Genomic DNA, 6,982 nt, shown 5'->3' with positions numbered 1-6,982 from the left:
GATGGGAATTCTGTGAAAATTTGTTTTGAAGAGTCGTTACTGCCCACATTTCTTGCTGTAGGGTTTGGTGATTGTATGTTGGGGAGTGAGCTCTTGCAAGTGTCTTTAGCTGAATTGAGCAAAGGGCATCGGATGCAGATCGGAGCAACTACTTATACAGAATGAAGGCATTTTAAACCAACAATAATTGAGATGGTTGATAATGGGAAATAATTACTGAAACAAGTGAACCTGGTATAATGATATTTTCAATTATTTATATGTAGCTCATTTATAATAAATACAGGCAAAATAAAGGATGCTGCTGAATTGTAAGATAAGACGGTCCGATGTAGCCATGCAATCAGAAGACCAAATTGATGACGGAATTATGTCCTGAGCCTCGCCATGGAACATCCACTACAAGTAGCGTTTGTTTTTCATCATACCCAAATTCCACATCACAATTGTTCACTCTACATCTTTTGGGTTTCACAGATGAATACAACCCTAGCTGCCCATGACCTTTGATCTCAACAAGCCCATGAAATTCTGAAGGAGAAGCAACTATCTTCTCCACTGCCCCACCTGAGTTGAGCATGTTTAGTAACCCTATGGCTGCCCATTTTACTCTTTCACAGTATTTGATCACAGGAATCATAGTAATCAGCTCAAATTCCAGAGGCTTCAGTAGCACACAAATTGTGCTTCTGCTCCCTCTTATTATGGACAATTCCCTTGTCTTCCATTGATATATAGCGAATTCTTCAACATTCTCTTCTATAAATTTTGCTTTAGTTTCTGAGATTTGTTTCCACTCCACATCCATTGGGGAGATTTTAGCACTTGAAATCTGAAGTTGGTCAATGCCCGCACTCTTGAATCTTCTTTCTTTCCTGCTCCAGACACCTCCGTGGCAGTTGAATGCTCCCACTACTCCATTATACTGTCGAAATTTCAGGCAGCGAAGCAACAGATAAAATCTCAGTTGGCCATATGATGATCAACAATAACATGAGCCATTTTAAAAGCCATATGATGATAAAAAATTATATGAACCACTTTTTATACAAATCCTTACTTTTATTAATCTGCAATTAAATGAAACGATGAAATGATCAAACCCTAAATACCAAATTACATGAACACTGAATATGATCAAACCCTGAAACCCAATTGCATGAACAATAACATGATCAGAACCCTCAAAACCCTAACCTTCTAAATAATTGATTGGGCAACACTGTGAGGTGGGGTGAAAACTCTGGAGACATAAGTAGGTTATCATCGGGATCAAGCTCAACATGACATATAAATTATGTTAATGATAAAAGTATAGATTTTTATTGAGACGAGCTAGTAATATTGTAGTTTCTAAAACAAATTTATCCGTATAGATGTCAACAAAGCTGTGAGAGAGATCTTTTCAGCAGATCTAAAAGCAGTGATAAGAAAAGCTACATCAACAGAAGCTCACTGATCCACTAATTCAGGGAGCGCTAAAGGGTTGTAAGAGAACAAGGATAAAGAAGAGCTTCTCAAAAACCTTTCTGGCTGACCCATGGTATGACGAAGAATGCAAGGCTGCGAAAAGAAAATTTAAAAAGAGAAAGGAAAACAAAACAACCATAAGAGAATACAAACAGCTGATCAAATCCAAAAAAGAAGAATATGTGATTAATCGGAGGAAGCAGCTAATCATGTTAGGAAAGCACAAGCCTAAAGATTTTTGGAAGAAGTTACAACAAGCTAGAAGACAAGTTGAAAATAAAATTGCGGATTCTCAATGGTTAAAATATGCAAAGACTCTTTACGAGAGACCGTAGGACGAAGTTTCACTCCCCACAATCAACAACTCGGATGAACTATTTTCTAATTAAGACATTACTCTAGGGATAAGGAGATTAGCGAGTGGAAAAGCTCAGGATATTGATGGGCTGCAGGCTGAATTTCTAAAGTGGGGGACAAATTTGTTGACCCCGCACATTAGGAACATTTTTAATATGGTCATACAAGGTTGCTTTCCCACCAAATGGACCACCAGTGTAGTTATTCCTCTCCACAAAAGCGGGGATGTCAACAACCCTTCCAATTACCGCACCATCATGGTGAACCCCCTATTAAGCAAACTTTACGAGAGTATGGTAGAGCGGAGAATCAATGAATGGGCAGAAAAAGAAGGGAAAAGAGCTATGGGTCAGGCGGGTTTCAGACCAAAACACTCTACCATTGATCACTGCATTACCCTATGGTATCTCATCGAAAAAGCGTGAGATAAGTAGGGGGAAGAGGCTTTTTGTTGCTTTGTTGACTTTAAGAAAGCTTTTGACACCATCCCTAAGGATAAGCAATGGAATAGGATGGAAGAATTGGAGATCCCAATAGAGTATAGCGTTGCTGTTTATAAACTTTATGAACAGGTTAAAGCAAAAATCAGAATCAAAGAGGGCATGTCAGAATGTTTTGGTAGCGACATAGGGGTCAAACAAGGGTGCCCATTATCTCCTACCTTGTTTGACCTCTATATTGACAAGTTAGAGGAATAGCTAAACAAAGCCAATGGAGAGGGTATTCGGCTAGCTGAATATGTTATCAGATTACTTCTTTATGCTAATGACCTTATTCTCATTGCTAAAATAGCACAGGGGCTGAGGGAACATTTGAAGAACTTAGAAACCTTTTGCACAGAGGTAGGGATGGAGGTCAACACTTCCAAAACCAAGATCATGGTCTTTTCCTTGAGAAAAAGAAAACAATAATGCACTTTCATATATTTAATGACAAAGTGTTAGAGGTTGTAGAAGAATGCAAGTATCTGGGGATAGATTTCCATTACCAGCTAAGTTGGGAAACATGCAAATCAAAAAGGATACAAGGGGGATGGAAGGCATCTTATCTTCTTCAGAACAGGTGCAGGACAGCGGAGTTATGTGACTGGAAGACTAAGAAAACCCTCTTTGGGTTGTTGGTGATACCGGTTATTTTATATGACAGTGAGGTATGAGGAAGTAGTGTATCAAACCATAAATGGCGGCAAATTGAAAAAATTCAGAAACGCTTAATCACAACTAATTTCAAAATCAAATCAATAGTTCCATACAAGATTATTTTAGCGGAGGCAGGCATGCTTCTGATGGAGGCCTCGGCAATTATTAGATTGTTGAGCTATCTAAAAAAAGTGGGTAAAATGGATGCAAATCGCTGGCCTAGTAAGGTGGTCAACGAAGAACTGGCTCGTTGGAAGAAGACATGGAAGAAACAAAACGATAAATGGTTCAACAAGTGGAACATTGACTACCTAAAGTGCCCGGAAAACAATTTTGAAATTAAAAAATGGGTGGCAGAAAAAATCAGATCTGCCACGTGGGCAAATCAGTTAGGTAGAAAAAAACCTATTATGTCGAAGAATTTAATCCCACATGCGAACATGACGACAAAGAGTATTTAGGAGCTAGAGCAAAGGGAGGCAAAAATCCTATCACCCAATTGAGATTCTGGTTCACACCATTTGAGATTTGAAACTGACAGATGGAAGGTCCCTAAGGAAGAGTGGGAGGACAGAATTTGTAGATTTTGCAGCGAGGGTGTGTTGGAAACGGAGTGGCACTATCTAAAGGATTGCACCGCATACGAGGACATTCGCAACCAGCACAAAGAAACTATAAAGGTGAACAACATAAAAGACCTTTTCGAAGGACCAAGACTCCTCAAAGGGGTCATTTTACTTATGTAGATTCACAACAAAAGGGACAGCTTGGAGAAATCACATCAGACTGACTAGGAGTTTTATGTTAGGCTTATGGCCTCGTGGATGTCATTAAAAATCTTTCATTCATTCATTCAAAAATGTGAAGTTTCTTTAATGAAGGTTAAGGAGAGAAAATCCAATCAAATGTTCATCTCCCCATAAATCAAACTAAATTGCATAGTAAATGAAAACTGTGACCTTATTGACGTTCCATATCTTGAGTATTGAAGAGTCTTGTTCTTCCAAAGCGTTGTGAAAGAGGCAGTCTCTTGTGGGAAGAGCATAGCGGCAGCATCGAAGAATAGTCCCATCTGGTAGCACCAGTTTTCTAAGGAGGTCAAAGTTGTGCTCGCTTAAATTATCACTGACATAGACAGGACCTCCACAAATGACTCTGGAAGCAGCATGGAAGTAAGCACTGTAGTGTGTTGTCTGAAACATATCCCAATCAGGGTGTATGAATTGCCCCATCCACAAACTGTTGTAAGCACAATGCATCAGATGAATACCTTGAAGGAAAAACCCATCTCTTGGGTTCTTTGGATATGGCCCATTTGGATCCTCGGTCCAGAAGTCATCTCCTGCAACAACACCAGAGAGAACAAGTGTTAGTTTACTGCCGTCTTGAGGATGTTACCCATTTTGCTGCAAAGATGATTAACAGTCAGGAATGCACTCTTTTTAGTCAGCTGTTTTCATGGATTCTCCAGTTTTGTGGATTCATTTTTCGTTTAGACAGCCTGGTTTTCAAGGCAAAGATGGCTTTATAGAAAGTTTTGATTTTCAATTGAAATGGATGAATTCACATCGGTACAAATAACACCACTTCTTTTTCTGCGTTGGTGTTCTATAAATCTTTCCGCTTATCCTTTCAATACTTTGCATACGAAGTAACCAAATTTATGAGCAAGCACAATACATAAAAGTTCATAGATATGCCCTTTTTCAACTTCAACTTGTAAATGAATCATTAACTATATCTGAAATCACACAAATTTAAGAATCTGTGGAAACACAGTTTAAAAATAAGAGTCATCCTTTATGTGTTTTGCAATCAGATAGGATGGTGAGAAAAATGGCATGATAAGAGATCTTACCTACTCTTCCCAGTGAGATTGTCTGAGTACCCAAAAGCATAAAATCATTGCACTGCTCCATACTTGCTATAACATTATTCCCACCTAGATACTTTCCAGCAGCTTCAGACAAGGCATTAAAATATGCCTTGTTCATCTCCACTCTGCCACCCTCCTCCTCGCATATAGTTTCAAGCCCCTGCAAAAAAAACAGTCAGTCTAACGCTGCCTTAGATTTTCATGTCTGTTGGGCTCAATAAACCAATGGAGGTGCCAAGTGCTTGTCAACTTCTCAGGAATACTGTCGTATAATATTTCTTACATGGATCACATCTGTCTTTACTCCATCCACTCCCTGCCTGGAAAGATACGAGTAAAACATGTCATAGAATTCATGAATTTCATGGCATGGCACAACAGCTATTCCATTGACCATCAGCCTATCTACTGCCAAATCTTGCATTGTCTTCTTCAAGCCATCTGAGAGAACAACCTTTGTATCCTTGGAAGAGAACTTAGTTGTAACATTATGAACTCCCCCCCAGTACCCACATAGTGCATGCCATACATAAATAGACTGTAGGTGCCCAAAGTCAGCCTTCAAATCCCTCACAAGTCCTGCCATTCCTCTATTACTATTTAGATTTAACTTAGTATTATCATCACTTCCAGCAGAAAAACTTTTAGACCCAGATGTAGGGTCCTTGAAATCGCAATTTTCTTCGCCATCATCACTGGATTTGTAATTTTCTTCACCAAAAACCTTAAGCTTGTAGTTTTCTTCGATAGTCCATTCATCATTTCTATCAACATCCTCAAACCCCGTAGATCTGGATACATAGTCCAAGAATCTGTAATTCTCTTCAATAGTCCTTAGCCGGCAGGGCATCTGGTGGCCTTCCTTGGCCACATCACTAGCTTCTTCCATTGGAGTATCATTAAAACATATAGATTGCCACCCATCATCAATAATAACAAACCCTAGAGGACACCCCTCCTCTACAAACTCCTTCACACCCTTGTACACATTTTTTGGATTAATCTTCAAATAAAAAGCATTCCAAGTGCACCACCCAAATCTATCAACAATAGGAGGAAGTGGTTTCTCCCTGAGAAGTCTAAAGCTCCCCAAATGACCTTCCAAGACTTCCATGGCCTCCCCAACAAGATCATAAGGATCATTGCCAGCATGCATATATATACAACTCCTGAATCTGAATTCCTTCACAAGACTTGAGCAGCTCTCTACACACACATCAACATAGTCATCACTTCCTCCCTGTAATGAAGCTCTGAACTTGCCTTCTATAATAGGTAGAATGAGAAGATAAGGATAATCTTCACCAGCCTTATCAAACAGCATAAACTGGGTCTCTGACTCTAAATCTCTCCCATTGTTTCCCACCATTGGTGTACTCCACCAGACCTTAAACCTAAAAATGCTCAAAAACCTAATGCCTTTAAACTTACCCAGAGAGACAACATGCCTGCTCTTCTTTTCAACCGCCTCGAATCCAACAAAAGACCCACTGCAATCTCCACTAGAAGAACAATGTGGAGTGAATATGATACTAGGAGGGACATCAAACAAAAAGGGAAGGCCATGAACAAGGAGCTTCCCTTCACACAGGGCAAAAGGTTGATTCTCCTTTATAGACGAGCCCTGTTTGATTAAATCCTTGCAGTATTCTCCATTAAGTAGTTTCTGTGATGACTTATTAGTACCCACATGTTCTTCTGGCTTTTCCTTGCAAAGCTGAGGTTTCATGATTCTCCTTGGTTCTTCCATTGCAGACAGAACACAATGCAAGTTACATATATATCACTTTTGAAAGCCGGTTAGTGTCCAAATAAAAGAATTCATGCAGCTGGACATCTGTTGAATTAGGCTACGTGGGTGAGACTAGTCTTAACAGCTACATGGGCTTGTAGGCATTTCAACTGGATTCAAACTCCATAACTACTTATAATTTCATTTTTCCCATTTACTGGCGGTTATATTTTTCTGGTTTTCATCTGGATAACTCTCAATCGTTCGTCTTCAGGTGTTTTTTTCTGAGGTTTAATCCACCTGAATTGTTGTGAATTCCTCATTGAATTGGTCCGCTGTAATGGCTGGAAGTGTCGGCTGCACTAGTCGACCGTTATTGTTGGTTTAATGTCGGGAATTGCTAGCGAG

The 6,982-nt window shown here is 39.5% G+C and overlaps 1 pseudogene; it reads right to left on the bottom strand.

Moving 5' to 3' along the window:
* Positions 1-328: 328 nt before the first annotated feature.
* On the bottom strand, positions 329-6,667 carry LOC149541158 (galactinol--sucrose galactosyltransferase-like; annotated as a pseudogene).
* Between the last annotated feature and the right edge of the window lie 315 nt (positions 6,668-6,982).

This window comes from Cupressus sempervirens, chromosome 9, assembly GCF_028749045.1.
Source record: "Cupressus sempervirens isolate cs-2001-9-10 chromosome 9, ASM2874904v1, whole genome shotgun sequence".
In the NCBI taxonomy this organism is placed as follows: Eukaryota; Viridiplantae; Streptophyta; class Pinopsida; order Cupressales; family Cupressaceae; genus Cupressus; species Cupressus sempervirens.
This window is presented reverse-complemented; position numbering and strand designations above follow the sequence as displayed.